A 19,820-nucleotide genomic window follows, 5' to 3' on the forward strand; every position below is an offset into this window, starting at 1 on the left:
ATGTTGGAGACCACAACTGTAACCCAGACTGTGCTTTTGAAATCAAGCCCAGATGTATTTATTTCGAATAGCCCCTGATCTTACAATCCTAGTACAGAACATACTTAGGTTAGTTTTCTGTACAGTGGGATCCTGCCTTTGTCTCTCACTGGTACAGTCAGTACGTGAGACCGAATTCCCACTTGTGTCTTCAGAGCAAGAATTTAGGCTCAGGAAACACATGGTTGGCATTTGCTATGAGGCATCCAGTAAAATCTTGCCTTGATACAATAATCAGATAATTGATAAATTTCCTGTGTGGATCAATCATCCTCGAATTGGCTTGATCATCAAAAAATACTTTGAAGATTTTTTTTTAGTTGCATGTTTGTTCCCAGCCTCTGTCTCTGGATATTTCTGATATTTGATATTCTGATTTCAAACGTTGGAGGAGACACCAAAGGCCAAGTCACTAATACTCAGATATATTTGGGAGCTAGTAACAGGCTGAGGAGGGACATCATAATCCACCACATGAAATGTGATATATTGTGTAGAATTTGTTTTCACACATTCTAGTTTCTATAGTGATTTTTTAAATAGTCTAGTGTTTATTGAATAAATAGATTCAGTTAGTTGACACACCAAATAAAACCAAAGAAACCTCACAAAATGTTCCTTACTTAGTTTTTCACTTAAATTTTATATTTTTTGAGACTTTCATACATAAGTACTATATGTACATAGTTTCTCCCCTTCCATCTCTCCCAACTCATGTATTATTATGAATCGTGATTTCTTAACCTAACATTCCAAAAATAGAATTTACAGAGTAAATAAGGCAAATGGCATACTGGGTTTCTTCAGAATTTCCTACTGTTTTTTATGCAGGAAAGTTGAGTAAGGGTCTTTCACTCTTCTCTCCTAGCACTGAGCCTAATAGCAGCAGCAGCAGCAGCAGCAGCACAACCGAAGGCTACAGTTCTCTCCCACAGTCTGCGTTCCATTAGTGTGTAACCACAGCCACATCTGGCTCTCTTTAAGAAATTCAAACAATTGCCTAACCTCTTGCCTCTTGGAGGAGAAGTTCATGTGGGCTCACATGACAACATTTTGTGGTATATAATGAATCTATTAAATTTAAACTGGCTTGCAAAACAAAGAAGAGGGAAAATAAATAAAAGACTGCAAGACATCTGGTTGGCATCTGTGGGAAGTTGCTTTCTTGTTCTTTTCTTCACGTCTCCATAAAGTTTGTTCTATCTGTCACCCCTCAAGCCATTTGAGTTCCTGCAGGCAGCAAGATCATGGAGAAAGTCCTGGGGACAGAAACACTATGTCTGGATCCCAGTGTGGCTTCCTCTTTGGCAGAAGGTGGGGCAGTCCATGCAGTGGAAGAAAACAGCCCTGAAGAATAATTTAGAATATGCTGTTTGGTAGACACACAGGCGACTCCCGGGGATCTGCAACATGTCTCTATCGAAATAGTGCATAGTGTGCAAATTTGTTCAAGATTCAATTCTAGATGTTTAAGAGTGTTGCATAAACAACACACAGACAGGCGAGATAATAAAAAAAGATTCAGGGGGAAAATCAATGCTTTATAGTTTTGATCAGATATAACAAATTGTGTGCCAGAATGATTGAATCTAACAATCTAACTTACTTTAATTTGTGTGTGTGTGTGTGTGTGTGTGTGTGTGTGTGTGTGTGTGTGTGCTGATAGACACAGCATATGTCTATACAACTAAGATGAAGGAAAGAATTTAAAGACTTAAGTATAGAAAACTTTATCTACTATAAACTAAAAAGCCCAGATAATTTTAAGATTGTGCTTTTGAAGTAGCTATAAGAAAATAAAACATTAATGCATTTCATCTAGTAAACTGTCCTTAGATTTGAAAATAAATGAAATTGAATAACTCAAAGAAAATAAACAATCAACCTAGTTTTAAATAATTAGTATTACATAGAACCTCTAAGAACATGATTAAGAGACAGTCATAAGAATTATTTAATTTCAAAAGTCAAAACATAAGGATGAGATATATAAACTTGTCTGAAATTAGATACCTATATAGTATCTAATATATATTAGGAAATACTCTAAACACTTCATAGTGAGTAACGGTCATTGCATTGCATAACATTAGGGTAATAATATCTATTTTCCAGTGGCAAAAAGCCAAATAGCAACTAACTGCAGAGTGTAGCTGACACAGTGGTGCTCAGCAGCATAAGGTAGGAGGATGTGGACAACACTGTTTCTAAGACAAAATAATGCAAAACAAAACAAAGCCAAAAGTGTGCCAAGAAAAGAGCTGGGATTTACGCAACGAAATTCTTAAGTTTTTCATGTCCTAACTTGATTCCAGGGTTGGAATTATGTATGTATAAATTATGTAAAACCACAACTTCAATTTTTTGCTTTATTTCTCTTGATATATTTTATTTACATTTCAAAGGTTATCCCCTTTCTTAGATTCTCCTCCATATCCCCTATCCTATCAGCCCTCACCCGCTTCTATGAAGATGTTCATCCATCCACCCTCTCCTGCCTGCCCGCCATGACAGTCAACTACACTGCAGCATCAAGCCTTGGCAGGACCAAAGGTTCTCCTCCCACTGATGCCCAAATAAGGCTCTCCCGTGCTACATGTGAAGCTGGAGCTATGGGTCCATCCACGTGTACTCATTGGATAGTGGTTTGATCCCTGAGAGCTCTGGTTGTTGGTATTGTTGTTCTTATGGGGTTGCAAACTCCTTCAGTTCTTTCTCTAACTCCTCCATTAAGGACCCTGTTCTCAATTCTGTGGTTAGCTGCAAGCATGTGCCTCTGTTTTTGTCAGGCTCTCACAGAGGCTCTCAGGAGTCAGCTATATCAAGCTCCTGTCAGCACAAACTTCTGTCATCAGCAATATTGTTTGAGTTTGGTGACTGTATATGGGCTAGATCCCCAGGTGGGGCAGTTTCTGAATGGTCTGTCCTCCAGTCTTTGCTTCAAATTTAGTCTCTGTATTTCCTCCTGAGAATGTGTTTGTTCCCCCTTCTAAGAAGGATTGAGGCATTTGCACTTTGGTCTTTCTTCTTCTTGAGCTTGATATGGTCTGTGAATTGTATCTCGGATATTCTGAGCTTTTGGGCTAATATCCACTTATCAATGACTGTATACCATGGGTGTATTTTTGTGATTGGGTTACCTCACTCAGGATGATATTTTCTAGATCCATCCATTTGCCTAAGAATTTTATGAAATCATTGTTTTTAATAGCTAAGTAGTACTCCATTGTATAAATGTACCACATTTTCTGTAGCCATTCCTCTGTTGAAGGACATCTGGGTTCTTTCCAGCTTCTGGCTATTATAAATAAGCCTGCTATGAATATAGAGGAGCATGTGTCCTTGGATCTTCAATTCTATTCCATTGATCTACCTTTCTGTGTTTTACCAATAATATATAGTTTTTATGACTATTGCTCTGAAATACAGCTTGAGATCAGAGATGGTAATTTCACCAGAAATTCTTTTATTGATGAGAATAATTTTTGCTATACTGTTTGTTGTTGTTGTTGTTCCAAATGAATTTTCAAATTGCTCTTTCTAACTCTGAAGAATTGAGTAGGAATTTTGATGGGGATTGCACTGAATCTATAGATTGTTTTTGGTAAGAAGGACATTTTTACTGTATTAATCCTGCCAATCCATGAGCATGGGAGATATTTCTGTCTTCTGAGATCTCCATTTTCTTTCTTTAGAGACTTGAAGTTCTTGTCATACAGATGATTTTAAGTGTTTAAAATCCAACCGGACTACTCAGAAGACATAAAAAAGTACTTTAAGAAATTAGTATGCTTAGAGAAAACAAACACTTCACTGAAATATGTTCACTCTACTTTTCACCTACTAATATTTGTGTATTTGTGTATGACAAAATATTTCTAGGAAAAAAATCATTGGAAAGTAAACTGATTTTCATCTGAATAATCCATACAGAGGATTCTAAATTATAAAAAGAAAAATGCTTCATATGTCATAAGCACAGAAAGGATTAAGGAAATTATATATATACATATATATTTACATATATAATTAGTCAGTCAATTGAAGTAGTAGTTTTTATTTTATTTTTTTTAATTAAATTACCCTGTTGATTCATTTCTGTTCAATTTATTATAAATATATGCTAGTATATAATAATAGATAATATAGTATATATCTCTGGTTTCTATACCATACTGGAATCTCTGGTTAAATTGTCCCTGAACATTATGCATCACTGTAAGAACTCTTGGAAATATGTGATCATATCTGTTTTCATGGTTTAGAAAATTAAACACTAATAGAAAAAAATAATAAAAAAAGAGAGAAGACTTCTTATCAGAAAGGTCACTGGCCTCACACAACACAAGACCTCCCTTCTGTAATGAACTGCCTAATCTCATCAAACTCACAGGGAAACTAGGTTGAACTAATTTAAAATTTGGTAGAGCTAACCTTAAACTTTCCAGTCTTGAGAATACTGTTCTGGGTTCAATGTGTGTCCTCCTGGTGTCATCTGCTGTCTCCATCTGTGGCTTTTACCAAGTAGCTGTCAACTGGCCACACAAGAAGTCAGGCTGAAATCTCACAATCAAGAGACACATAATGGAATTGGAGGGGTGACTTATAGGATGCTTTACTAGGGTTTACTTTCAATTCTGGATTTTTTACCATTTTATTTGGAATTTTCTTCTGTCAAGCAGCCACACAACTCCCCATGTCTACAATGTACAAACCACACAACTATGCTCCTGCCCTTTATTCAACTTGCTAGTGAACTAGCACATGGTGCCTTCTGTTATAGGCACCACCTCTTTTAGATAATTGAACTGCTCTCATTTTTCAGTCAACATGAAAAATAATTTATTCTACATTGTTTATTACACACACACACACACACACACACACACACACACACACATACATCACAGTCCCTTTATAAGTATGAATAATAATCAGGCATCATTTAAACATTCAAAAATAAAAAGGAAACCCTGCTCCTTTTTAGAAATGTTTATTTTATCTTAAAATTATGTGACTGTGTGGGTATGTGAATGTAATTGTAGGTAGTTAGGAGGAGGGCATCAGATCCACTGGAATTGTAATTGTAGACAGTTGTGAGCCACTTGACATGGTTGCTGGAGACTGAACTTGGATCCTCTGCAAGAACAAGTACTTTGAACCACTGAGCCATCTCCATCCCTGAAATCTTGATGCCAAGGAAGAGATGTTAGCCGCCTGGGCGTAGTAAGCTGACATCCCACAAACTCTCTAAGAGATTAGGTTGAGCACTTACTCAGTCACCATGGGACAGGTATTTGGGTCCACGTAAATAGAACAGATTTTAGGATACAATCACCACCTCCCAAAAGCTCTGATTCCTTCATTTCTGCTCTCACAATCCCTTATTTTGATGATGTTGGCAATTTGGTACTTTATTCAGGAGACAAATAACAAAAGTGAGTTAGTAAAAACTAGAAGCGCTCATACCCAAATCTCTACAATTTCTAGACTCCTTTCACATTGATAATTTTGCTCATAGTGATGCAGAACCCATTGTGGAGTGAAGGACTAACCTGAGTTTGGTGACACAAAACTATGCTTTGCAGTCACAAATAATGCTGAGGGTGACATTGGTTCCTGTGCTTTGCTTTGGTTCTTACCACTAGCTGTTTTTACACATGATCTGTTTTGTTTTGTTTTGTTTTGTTTATAGGAACTCAAATTCAATTTTAAATGCTCTTTGCAATTCACTGGTTATGTTGGGAACTAATGACAACTTGAATAATTTTTAGTCCCTTGAGGAAGGTATTTTATGGCAATCTAGTTTCTAATGTTGTGTTTGCCTTAGGGTCCATGATATATTGTGGCTGCCATTAAAGCTATCATTTCTATGCACAGGAAAGCTCAGTAACAATCTTGAGGCTTTCTGACAATTTTTGATTCTTCTGGTTCTTAGTGCTTTTGGAGTCCTTGGAAAAGAGTCCACATAAACTGGTAAGAAGATTAATTTTGTTATCCTCTGTTACTGTGGCAACAAAACAATGCGTGTTCTAAGGAAGAATTTCTCTCTGGATTATATTAACTTCCACTTTTGTTTCCCTGTGGATGTATTTTAGTATTTTTGTGGAGAATATACACAATTCAGTAGCTTTCCCACTTTTGACATCTTCTGAATGGCTGTGGTTGCAAATTCCTCACCACAGGGCTCCTCTATAATGCCTGAAATTCTAATTTTCCAGACTTCCTCACTCATTAAAAAAAAAACAAAACAAAAAAGACACATGTGGGTGAGTAGAGTACCACAGTGTGTGTGGGAGGTTGAGTGAGAAGCTGAAAATGTTACCCAGCCTCTACAATGGTGGTCTTTAACTCAAGATCCTGTGAATCCTATTCACTTAAATATACATGAACAGTCTGCCTACTAAACCTGTGCATCCAGCTCTGTGTTTGAAAATATTGCTCAGAACTAAGCAAAGTACAGAATTTTCACTAAACAAATCATGATGAATTATATCTAGCCATGATTGCATAGGGTACAGCCTACATGCTTAATCATTAGGTTGAGCTTGCTTTTTTTTTTTTTTTTTTTTTTTTTTAGATAGAGGAGAACATCACTGATTTCAAAACTCTATTGGGAAAATCAAATCCAAAGGTTGATTTGACTAACAGGTTTATTTAAATTCATAGGTACTCAAGCTTCATACCATGAGTTAGCTTCCAAGGCATGGCTTCAATGGATATTAATGATATATTAATTGAGAAGCCACATATTTAAAAATCACTGCAATGTGAAAAATTTAGAACAAACAAAAACTTAAATAGACAAATAAAATGTTACATTATCAAGAATTTGAGCAGTTCCCACCTGCTCACGTTTAAAAAACTCTGTCTCTTCTTTACTCTTGCTGTGTCTAGAAAATATGACCAGTCATAAATTCACTTTACACATAGATCCATAGTGCACATCAAAAGTTGTAAGATTTTCCTGTAAACCTTGATCACAGCAAACTCAATAACACATTCACATTGTTATTGGCAACGTGACTCATTTTAGCTATGTTCATTGTTTTTTGTTTGACCTAAGAAGGAAATACAGTCCTCTTGTTACAGTTATTTCTTTATAGTTCTTTCATTCTCTATAAATCCCCTTCCCCAACAATTTCACAACACTGGTTATAAAAGGATTCATGTTTTAATTTTCAGTAACAAGGATTATTCACATTCTCAATTTAGGTGATGCTTCCTTGGGGTACCATTTATTGTATTCTTCTATTAACCCATGTTTCACCTTCATCATTTTAAATGTGGATTTTTGAATATGTGATAAGCATAGCCATGCTTTCAGCAAAACCATAATGCAGAAGATTAATATTTGCCTATTCTTCAGTTTGGATTCTGCCCCACCTTCCTAAGCTAAACTTGCTACACAACCATGCTTTATTTCATCCATTGGCTCAATACTTTGATATTTCTTTCTACCTACCCTAGATTACCCATTTCAACACTAGTTTTGGCTCTTTCTAGGTCTTTTTTTTAGCATATTTACCTCTTTGCCCAATAAAATATTGTGTTGACCTTTACTGGGTACTCACCAAGGATCTGATGGTAATGAAACTCACACAACTGTCCGAATGCTAATTCTATATATTTGGACTCTTTTGCTCAAGAAGACAAGTTTTCTTTTAATTGCAGAAGATTCACAATTGCATGGAAACTTGGATAATAAGGTCTCCTCATTCCCCTATGAAACGATATGAGCTGTAGTGAATCACGTTTTTTTGTCAGTAGGTATGTATCTCTGATTCTTCAGAAGATTCTATAGTGTATTTTAATGTACCAAAGTTTCAAAATCACATTAACAATCTGTTTTGGGCAGTTCTGTTCTGTTGATTATAATAGTCTAGATTAAAAATAAGTAATGAATATATAGAAATTACTGTTTTTATTTTTTTCTCTTCTAAGTTTTTGTTGTCTATTATTTTTAACTACACTTTGTAGTGTTATGGACCCTCATACATTGAAAAAGCACAGAATAAAAATTGCCAGATTTAAAAAAAATTGCCAGATTATTTTTATATCTTTGGAATATAAATCTCATAAGAGTGGGCATGTCTTTCTTGGGAAAGATCAAAAGATGTTTAGAGTACCACAACGAGGATTCTTGCAGATCATTGGCTTTTTTTCATTTGTTTTCAGTTACTAAATAGGTTCATTGATCTATGTCTGATTTAGAGTAAGTTAATTGTCCCTAGGCTTCATCTGGACTGCCCATCTCCATACAGAAGCCCAGTAACACGTTTAAGGGAGTAGTTGGTGTAGGTATTTGGTTCACCTTGATTTGTCTCTAAGGAATCCTCTTCCTTGGCAGTTGTGTTAGATATCTTGACAAATGGAAAGTTTTACTGATACATTTTGTTCAATTTTATTTTAAAAAAGAGGAACATTACTCCATTATTGGTGGAATTGCGAACTGGTATGACTCTGGAAAACAGTCTAGCAGTTTGTCAGAAAATTGGACATAGAATTACCTGAAGACCCACTCCTGGGTATACACCCAAGCGATGCTCCAACTTATAACAAAAACACATGCTCCACGATATTTATAGCAGCCTTATTTATAATAGCCAGAAGCTGAAAAGAATCCAGATTCCTTCAACAAAGGAATAGATACAGAAAATGTGTTACATTTATACAATGGAGTACTACTCAGCTTTTAAAAACAATGACTTCATAAAATTCTTATGCAAATGGATGAATCTAGAAAATAATTATCCTGAGTGCAGTAACCCAATCCCAAAAGAACACACATAGTACTCATTCAGTAGTAAGTGGGTATTATTCCAAAAGCTCAGAATAGCCAGGATACAATTTACATACCACATGATGTTGGAGAAGAAGAAATACCAAAGTCTGGATGCTTCAGTCCTTCTTAGAAGGGAAAAGAAAATATACACAAAAGGAAATACAGAGACAAAATATAAAGCAGAGAATGAAGAAAAGGCCATCCAGAAACTGTCCCACCTGGGGAACTATCTAATATACAGTCAACAAATCCAGATAATATTGGGGATGCCAATATGTGCATGCTGACAAGAGCTGTTTCCTGAGATGCTCTGCCAGATCCTGACAAATACAGAAGCAGATGCTCACTACCAACCATTGGACTGAGAACACAGTCCGCAGTGGAGGAGTTCCAGAAAGAACTGAGGTGGTTTGCAACCCCATAGGAAGAACAACAATATCAACCAAGCAGACGCCCCAGATCATCTAGAGACTAAACTACTAACCAAAAAGAACCCATGGATCCAGCTGCATATGTAGCAGAGGACGACCTTAGGCATCAAGGAGAGAAGAGGCCCTTGGTTCTGTGAAGGCTAAATATCCCAGTGTAGAAGAATGCCAGGGTGGGGAGGCAGGAGGGAGTGGGTTGCTGGGTGTGTGGGGGAGCACCCTCATAGAGTGGGAAGCAGGGAAAGGGGAGAACATTTAAAATGTAAATAGAAAAAATATTCAATAAAGGAAAAGAAAAATAATATTGGGAAATAAACTCATATAAATCTTTAGTAGACTATAAATCTGTGCTAATATTATAGCTATGAAATTGTTGGCAAAGCAAACACTGATAATAAAGTGATCATACTCTAATGGGTGTATGAAGAGATTAGCAACAACAGCAACAAAGATATTGGAACAATAAGAACACAGACAAGCTTAGGACTATAAGGTGCAAAAGAAAGCACCAGACTTTTCTCTCTCCAATTAGAATGCTTGATTCTTTCCCTATGTGCTGTGTGTTTGGATTGACAGTGAAGATTAGCAAAGTTTGGAGGACTTGATGTTTAGGAAAAAATGAAGGTAGCTGCTGCCTGTTTGGTAAAGCAGCCACCAGTGAGGACCAGGGAGATATAGGCTTAGGAAGGCATACACAATCATGACACCACAGACACCATATGATGGCCCATATGGATTTCTCTGTGTCTCTTTTCCAAGAAAAAAATGATAGCCACTCAAAACCATAAGTATATGATCATTAGCAAGCAAGATCATCTTTTCATTGCAATAATCTCCTTCTTTCTCTTTCTCTTTCTCTCTCTCTCTCTCTCTCTCTCTCTCTCTCTCTCTCTCTCTCTCTCTCTCACACACACACACACACACACACACATACACACACACACAGGCCTACAGATGATGAATAGTTATATAAAATGATACATAGTATCAATTTGTTTTTTTATGGTGGGGCTAAAAAAATGTCTCCCCATAGAACAAACACACAACAAAAAAGAAAGAGCAGATAAACAAGTTTTTATTTTAATTGTTGATGACATTTTAATTTCCACCGCATTACATAAGCGTATTTTTTCAGGCCAGCATCACAGTTCTTTTTAACACTTTGAGTTTTTCTGGGCTCTTTAAATACTTAGGCTTCTTTGTGTAGTTTGCTTTATGGTAGTGATATATTTTTCTATGTTGTTATAATTATTTGAAAACAAAACCATGAACTTCTAATAAAAACAATCCAAAAACATAAAAGAGGATTTCGTGTAGTTTTAATCTATCGCCTTTGGGGTAAAAATGGATTTTTGTGATAGAACTGTTACAGATAAATTATCTTACCAACAAAAAAAAATACTGTATGAATTGTAAAAAATTCAGAGTTGACAATATTTATCTGTTGAGAAATGATGATTATGTAAAAGGTACACTATTCTATTTCATTTGCAAAGAAAGGCATATTTGTCAATTGTTGGATGAGAACTATGAAAAGAAATGCTTTCATCTGTGAGTTCACAGATTGATTTGAGCAATTCCTCAGACAGAAAAGTAAAGCCATGTAGCTCAGACTGTATGGAACTATATAGAACCCGGGATGGGCTGTTTTCATTAATTTTGTGAAGTGTGATGCCATTTTCCCTGAGGCAGCAGAGTCTAGCTGTCAATTCAAGGACTATGTTCTCTCTAAGCATCAGAAAAACCTTGCATTTCAACCACCTTGAAATGATGACAACAGAGTTACAAACATTTATTGCAGCCAATCAGGCCCATCTTCATGTAACTGGGATGAGATGTGATTGTTATATGGGTGAGATGCTTAGTAGTTTCTCCAAAGGCTAGGGATATAAGGCAAGGACTACTTATAAGTCAAGGTCAGCATTCAGAGTTACAGAAAATAAAGTTCTATTAGAAGATGGAAACATTTAAAGATCTCTGAGTAGTGCTAATTCATTACACAACAGTACTCAGGTTCCTACAAAGTGACAAAGAATATGTGTGACCCCTATCAGATATGCTTCTCCACCTGGGCAGATAAGAAGGCTCCCATACCCTACAGCCTGCCTATCTCCCAAGTTTAAGGTAACCAAGGACACAGGTGACACTCCCACCCAATTACCCATGCCAGCTTAAGCACCAAGAGAGCTCAGCTGATGCAGGACTTAACTCTTCTGCTAAGCTCCATCTTTTCTTTCTAGTCTGCTACTCCACCCAGGCCAGTTTAGCAGACCAATACCTTTCCACACCCCACAGCCTGCCTATCTCCCAGGAGGTCTATAGTAACCAGGGGCACTGTCCTTCCAATTTGCACCTCTATCTGCAACTAGAACCCAGAGTCTGCATGTTTCCCAGGAGGATTGCTCTAATCAGGAACAGGGGATGTCTGCTTGTTTTTTTTTTTTTTTCTGAAGAAATATAATTTTTATTAGATACTCTGTATTTACATTTGAGATATTATCCTTTGCCCCCTGCCGTGCTCCCATCCCCCTCCCCCCCTCTCCATTTGCCTTCACAAAGGTGCATTCCCTCCTAATTACCCTCTCCACTCCATTGTCTTGGAATTCCCCTACATTGAGAAAACATGCCCTTCCTGGACCAAAAGTCTCTTTTCACATTGATGCCAAATACTGCTGTCTTCAGCTACATATGCAGCTGGATCAATAGGTATCTCAGTGTGCACAAACCAGGGACAGAGCTGGCCAGCTTTAACCAGAGACACAGAACCCCTTCTCTCAACCAGAGACAGCACTGCCTCACTCCCAGAAGCTTGGCTCTAACCCAGGTCCCAGAGTTCTACCTGCCTTCAAGGATACTGGCTACAATCAGAGAAACCCAGGCCAGTTAACAACAGAGATAATCAAATGGTGAGAAGCAAGGGCAAAAACATAAGCTACAGAAGCCAATGCAATTTAGCATCAAGAGAACCTAGTTCTCCCATCACATCAAGCCCTGGATACCCTAAGACACCTGAAAAGCAAGATTCTGACTGAAATCCCATCTGGTAAAGATGATAGAGGCCCTTGAAGATGATATAAATAACTCCCTTAAAGAAATACAGAAAAACAAAGGCAAACAGGTAGAAGTTCTTTAAAAGGAAACAAATAAATTCCTTAAAGAAGTACAAAAGACTTGGGGGGATAAGGAGGGGGAGGGAAAAAAGAGGGGCCAAATCAGGTATGGGAGGAGATGGAAGAGATGTACAGAGGTTTAGAAAATTGAACAGTGGTGTGTAGCAATGGGGGATGGATAACTGGGGATAGCAACCTGAAAGTCCCAGAAGCCAGGAAAGCAAGAGCCTCCCAAGAAGAAGAGGCCAGGCAGAAACTTCCCTTCCTGGGGATTCATTCTACATGTAGACACCAAACGCAGACCCTTTTGCTGATACCAAGAAGTGCTTGCTGACAGGAGCCTGATATAGCTGTCTCCTGAGAAGCTCTTCCAGATCCTGACCAATATAGATGCAGATGTTGGAAGTCAACCATCAGACTCATCACAGGGACGCCAATGTAGGAGTTGGGGGAAAAACTGAAGAAGCTGAAGGGTTCTTATCTGGCATCAATGGTCCTGTGAAGTCTTGAGCCCCAGTATAGAGCAATGCTAGATGAAGTGGATATGGGTGAGTGGGAAGGGGAGTACCCTCACAGAAGCAGGGTAAGGGAACATAGGATAGGGGGTTTGAAGAGGGGAAACTTGGAAAGGGGATAACATTTCACATGTAAATAACTAAAATATCCATTTTTTTAAAAAAGTACAAGAAAATACAATCAAGCAGGTGAATGAAGGAATTGAACAAAGTGGTCCAATACCTAAAAATAGAAAAAAAAAATCCCCACAAATGGAGGCAAACCTAGCTATGGAAAGCTTAGAAAAGATCATGAAATACAGATGCAAGCATCACCAACAGAATACAAGAGATAGAAGAGAAAATCTTAGGCATTGAAGATACCATCAGACAAAGAAAATACAAAGTCTACAAAGCTCCTAACATAAAATCAGGACAGAACAAAAAGATCAAAGCTAAGAATAATAAGAATAGAAGAGGATAAAGGTTTTCATCTCAAAGGGACAGAAAAGAATATTCAACAAGGTCATAGAAGAAAAGTTCCCTAAACTAAAGAAAAAGAAGCCCATAAGCATACAAGAAGCCAAAGAACACTAAATAGGCTAGATCAGAAAAGAAAACCTTGTCATCACATAATGATCAAAACACTAAATGCACAGAATAAAGAAAGAATATTAAAAACAGTAAGGAGCAAAGGTCAAATAACATAAAAAGACAGACCTATCAGAATTATATATACTTCTCAACTTGCAGCACTGAAAGCCAGAAGATCCTGGACAAGTGTCATCAAGACCTTCAGAGAATACATACACCAGCCCAGGTTACTATACCCAGCAAAACTCACAATCACTGTTGATGGAGAAACCAAGATATTCCATGAAAAAACCAAATTTAAACAATATCTTCCTACTAATTCAGCTCCACAGAGGATACGGGAAGAAAAACTCCAATACAAAGAAGGTAATGAACCTAAGAAAACACAAGAAATTTAACATCTAACAACAAACCCAAAAGAAGAAAACCACACACATACATAATAGAACCTCCAGCAACAAAAATAACAGAAACTAACAATTATCTGTCTTTAATATCTTTCAACGTCAATAAACTCAATTTCCCAATGAAAAGAAACAGGCTAATAGAATGGATACCTAAACAGGATCCAGAATTTTTCTGCGTACAAGTGACATACCTCAGTGACAAAGACAGAAACTACCTTAGAGTAAAGTGCTTGATAAAAGTTTTCCAAGCAAATGGTCCAAAGAAACAAGCTGGAGTAGCCATTCTAACATCCAGTAAAATAACATTTCAACCAAAAGTTATCAAATGAGATGGGGAAGGAAAAAATCCACAAGTGTTAATTCTGTACATCTGGGCCCAAAATACAAGAGCATACATGCCCATAAAATAAACTTTACTACAGCTCAAAACTCACATTGAACCTCACACATAAATAATAGGAGATTTCAACCTCCACTCTCACCAATGGACAAGAAATTGAAACAGAAACTAAACAGAGACACAAAGAAACTAACAGAAATTTTGAGCAAAATGGATTTAACAGATATCTACAGAACCTTTCAATGCCAAATAAGGAAATAGTCCTTCTTTTAACCAAAAATTACAGTATACCTAACACACAACCCAGAGACCATAAAATGTTTAACAAGCCAGAAGGTCTAAGTGAAAATACATTAATTCCACTTAGAAGAGGATCAAAATTATTATGGGAGGCAGATGGAGGGAGAAATCTAGGTGGGAAAGGAGAGGGGAGGGAAAGAGTAGAACAATATGGGGGGATGTGCAAAAGAGAAATCCAGAGAGCCAGAATAATGAATGAAAATATACAGCCTTGGGTAATGGGAGGTGGAAGACATTCTAGAAAGTATCAGAGACCTGGGAGGTAAGGGACTCTCAGGATTTTTTACCTTTGTACTCTTCAAATAGAAGGCTCATGATACTTAAATTTAACTTATGCTGAACTGCTTGAAAAAAATAATCATTTTAAACTAAATTTAGAACTAAATTTAGAAAGCCTTTTAATTTACCAACCACCACGCACCTGAAACAATTATTAAAAATCACTGTCAATGTTTCAAGCTTGCAAGACTGTATATTAATGTACAGTCCCATCTATCCATGCGGCCTTGGAGTCCTTAATATCATACATTCTATTTGGATTGCTTATTTGCTTACCACTTTATTCATACACACACACACATACACACATACAGACACATACACACACACACATACACACAATTTAAGATAGAAACTCCCCCATAGACACACCTAGTGCTTTCTCTCCTAAGTGATTCTAGATCCTGTTGACTTGACAATGTTAAAAACAGTACCCTCTGTACACAAACAGGATTCTACCTCACAGAGGCTTAAAGGTTCTTTGACCACCCAGTCCATAGAGAGATATGTAATTGTGTTGATTTATAGGGATTTACCTCATTTTAATGCAAGAGAGTCAGGGAGATCCTGAGGTTTATTAATCAGAGCTCTTGTCAAAACGGCTTTTTAAATCATATCTGAGCTAAGACCAGATACTATGGGTGTCTGAACCTAACATGTAGTATGATCTTGCTTCCTTCTCTTTTTCAAGGTGGAAAGAGCACAGTAATATGTGTCACAAACTCAATCATATTAGTATGATACTTGTCATATTCTTACTTTCCAAGAGACCTATATCTCAAGAAGTATTTTAAAAGACTTCAAAAATAACTCTGGGTCCACTGAAAATACAAGGAAAATTAGCACGCAAGAAGAAAGCCCAGACAAACGAATTTGAGTTAGGAGCACTTCATCCAACACCTTGCATTTCAATCCTCCTTTCATACCCAAACAGCAATTTTGCATGCAACAAAATTTAACAGACAACTGTGCACGGACACTGACTGATGAATTGTAATTTCTGAAACAACCTGGAAATATCCTGGTATCTTCAGTGTACAAGGTGAACAATTCACACACCTATTGTGTTTCTTTCTATCCGTGAGATATGAATTGGCAATCCTAATTGTGAACTTCATTTACTGGATACATTTTCATTTATTTTTGAAGTAAGCAAATCTACAAACTATGGTCTAGGACTGGAGAAACGGATCAGCTGTTAAAAGCATGCTCTGCTCTTGCAGAAGAATTGAGATTTGTTTCTTAGTAAGTTAGCCCCACAACTACTTGTAACTCCAACATCAGAAAGACTATTTCCTGTTTCTCCTGCCTCTCTTGTAAGGATTATCCTACTGCATAGTCCAATACATGATGGAGAACATTTATTTTTAGATTGACCAGCCCTAAAACAAATGATGTCTTCTGTTTCAACTGTTGTCATCTTCATCTTTGGCTTTAAGAAGATACGCCATAATTAACAATAATACAGATCTCTATTTCTCCTAGTTGGAAGTTGTTCAGTTTGAAATACATTGCACTGCATGTATGTGTGGGTGTGTCATACACACAAACAAATGCACACATGCACATGCATGCACAGGTACACAAGCACCCATACATGCACAACACATATACCAGCACATGTGCATGTAGGCACATACACAAACACATACATATACACATACACACACAAACAAATATGCATGCATACATACACATGGGAAAACACACACATACAAATGTACAGAAACGCACACACACACATATGCATGCATGCACACACACCCTTTCTACCCCATCAAATCTAGGATGTGTTGACATCATTTCCCACAACTGTCTCTCACTCAGTAAAGTCAACTCTAAGTATCTTGGTATATCTGATGATTCCCCACCAGCTTTACTATTTATTATTTTATGGATTGCTTTGTTTTGTTTTGTTCCTTGTGTTTTTCTTAATTGAAAACATATGAGGCTTTATTTCTTTTTTTGATTTTTCAGTGTCGAAACTGATTCTGAAACTTCATTGAAAAATTGTCAGAGATTATTAGCCTCTTAAGCTCTGAGGTTTTTGTGCATATTTACTATAATTCTTTTCATAATATTTACTGGAATTTAGGGATAGCTCTGTTGCTGTTTCCTTTAATTTTATCAATGTACTTACTTTATAGAGTGTTTGTTATATCCATGTTCTGGGAAAGAAAGAGTCAGTTTTGATTGACCACTTTATCCCTTGCTTCTCTGAGTACCTAAAAGTATTTGTTTAAAAACTTGGAAACTTGTACTTAATATAGTTTAGGAAACATGGGTTTTTTATGATAGTTTATATTTCCTTATGTTGTTTTTCTTTCTTTTATTTTATTTATAATTTGTCAAGATTTACTGTTTCTGTTAGAGTTGCTTGCAAATGTCACCAGTAATGTGTATAAAAATCATATTTGTATTGGTTAAGCCTGACTTCCTGTGGCCTGCTTTTCTGTTTGTACAGCTCAGTAGTCAGCTTGGGTAAAGTTTGTAACATTTAGTCTTACAGTTCTTGTAAGTAAATCTATGTAGAGTCTAGCAAGTCGGTTCAACTTTTCCTCAGTTCACAGATTGTTTTTCCTTTCCTTGGTCTGTCTTGGACTTTCTATACATTAATGTATAGTTTTCCAGCCTTCCAAGGATCTATGAGGATATCACTTTCTTACAAGAATTGTTAAGGTAAGGCCTGGGCCCTGGTAATCCCAACAAGCTAGGCTATTCCATGTGTCTCTCACAAATCAATTAAATAAACATATAATAATGTCAAATATAGCAAAGGTTTACTCAATGTGACCACATTGCTAAGAGCAAAGAATTGCAGATGCCTCTCACTTCAGTTGTTAGTCTGCTGACATGATGCATGGGTCTAGATTACAGAGGAGAGGCATACACAGCTAAGCAGTCATGTTACAACGTGGTCTTGCCCATCAACACTGTCTGGGCTTCAGCCTCTCAAGTGTAGTTGTCTGACAAGCTGTCTGAAAGTATAAAATTCATTTTTCTTGGAGACAAGCATTCCCTCTAGAGGACTCCAGGGCCCATCCCTTTTCTTTCCCCATCAAGGGACTCTTAGAGCAATGTTGATTGCTTGAGCTTTGTTGTTAGAGTGATTGAGTAGGCAGAGAGAAGGGCATGAGCATCTCTGTGTGATATCCTAATTCCTGGCAGGACAGTTACAATCTACTTCCATGTGTCATTCTCCAGATTTACCGGGATCTCAGAAAGCTATAAGGTTCCCCTTTCATTTCCTGCTGAATTTTTACATGAAGGTTCAAACCTAGCTGTCCTTTCCCTGCCATCAAAATTGCTGCTCGTTGGTGATCAGACCCATGCAGGAAATCTAGAGCTCTGACACTGGTCTTGGGGGAAGAGAGCAGAGCAGCCCCAGGCAGAAACACAGACACCCACTGTTCTGATCTAAAGCTCTGGCAGGTTTTAAATAAATGATGCTTCTCAGTGTTCTGTCTGCACGGTTGCATTCCACAGATTGAAATTCCTAGTATCACCTATTAGGTTCCATTTTCTACTTTCTGATGTTTTGTTTTGCAAAGAATTCTCCAATCTCCTTATAGTGCCATAACCAGCTATCAGTATTTAACTGGTGTCTTTTCAGACACTGATCTATAGCTGTGTTGATAATATTGTGCTTATGATCTTAAGAAGTCTTTATCAGAATGTGATATACTAAAATATTTATGACTGGATTATAGGATGCCAGTAGCCAGTTAAAAATTATTTGAATCTGAAATTTGGTGGGAAACAGAGAGAAGGCAAACTTGACAGGAACTATTGAGCTGTGGTAGCAAACACATAGAAAGCTACTCCAAATTTCTTTAATGTTTGATGCTTTGCAATTGTTTATAATTACAATACAGAATAAAACAGAAATAATTGAATACTGAGATCATATGTATTTTAATATCAGAGTTAAAATGAGCTTTGTGTTCTAACTGCACATCTTGAAAGAGTTTACTTTTTTTATAAGGGAATTATACTAATTCACAAAGTAACCTATTTGATTTCAAGGTTTGTAACAGAGGCATACATTTCTGTCTTTAGTTTATCGCCATTTTGAAAATTATCATATCATAAATTAGATAGCTTTTAATGATGAATGCTTTCTGGAGCAAGCAGTGAGTTTAACATGTATCATGTATCACTGAGCAACAGTGCTTTGTGTTCAGTTTCTGATATGTCTGTGTCTTAGGCATGCTTCTCTTCTGCATAACATGTAGCATACTCTATAAGTATAATAAATGTGATTAATAATCCTGCATTAAATTCCTTGCATCAAGGTGTTTTTGACATCTTTGAAGTGACTCATCCTGGGGCTGGTGGATAAGGAAAAAAGGTTTGGATGTCACCGGCATAGAGATCCAGGGGTACATAACTCTAGGACTAGATACTAGAGGCCTCTTTTAAAACTGAATCTGAGTCACAGATAGCAACAGAATCTTTATAAAGATGATTTACTCCATATTCCAAGCTTCACCTGGGGACATTTTAATGCCTCCAATGTCAACCATGGTATCCTGGTTTATACACACACACACACACACACACACACACACACACACACACACACACACACACACATTATACATACCAAGAAACAAATAGCCACTTACTGGACTTGAACCAGCTTGGCACTTTGACCTCCAGTGGCACAGTTGCAGAGCAGAAATTCTTATGACTGCTGGTTTATGATTTAGTTCAATTTTTGCCTGTCTTAAAAAGAATTTCTCTCTACCACAATTTCTCTCCCACAGATTGCCTTAGGACATTTTTAAAAATCTGTTTCTCTGCAGAGACAGACCAATAGTTACCAGTAGTGAGTCCATGTGTGAAGGGTGCTGTTACTGTCGTCAGGTGCATACTGTACCTTTCAGTTTGACAGCCTCATGCTGTAGTGTTGTTGGAAGTTTATTAGCTTCACTTGCGGGAAACTGGAATATGGACCATTATGAAATATTCCAGGGCAGAGGAGCACCTGACAAGATCCTCTTAAAAACATAAAGTGAGCATAATGTAAATACAAATTTGG

Source organism: Micromys minutus, assembly GCF_963924665.1.
Source record: "Micromys minutus genome assembly, chromosome: 5".
Lineage (NCBI taxonomy): Eukaryota > Metazoa > Chordata > Mammalia > Rodentia > Muridae > Micromys > Micromys minutus.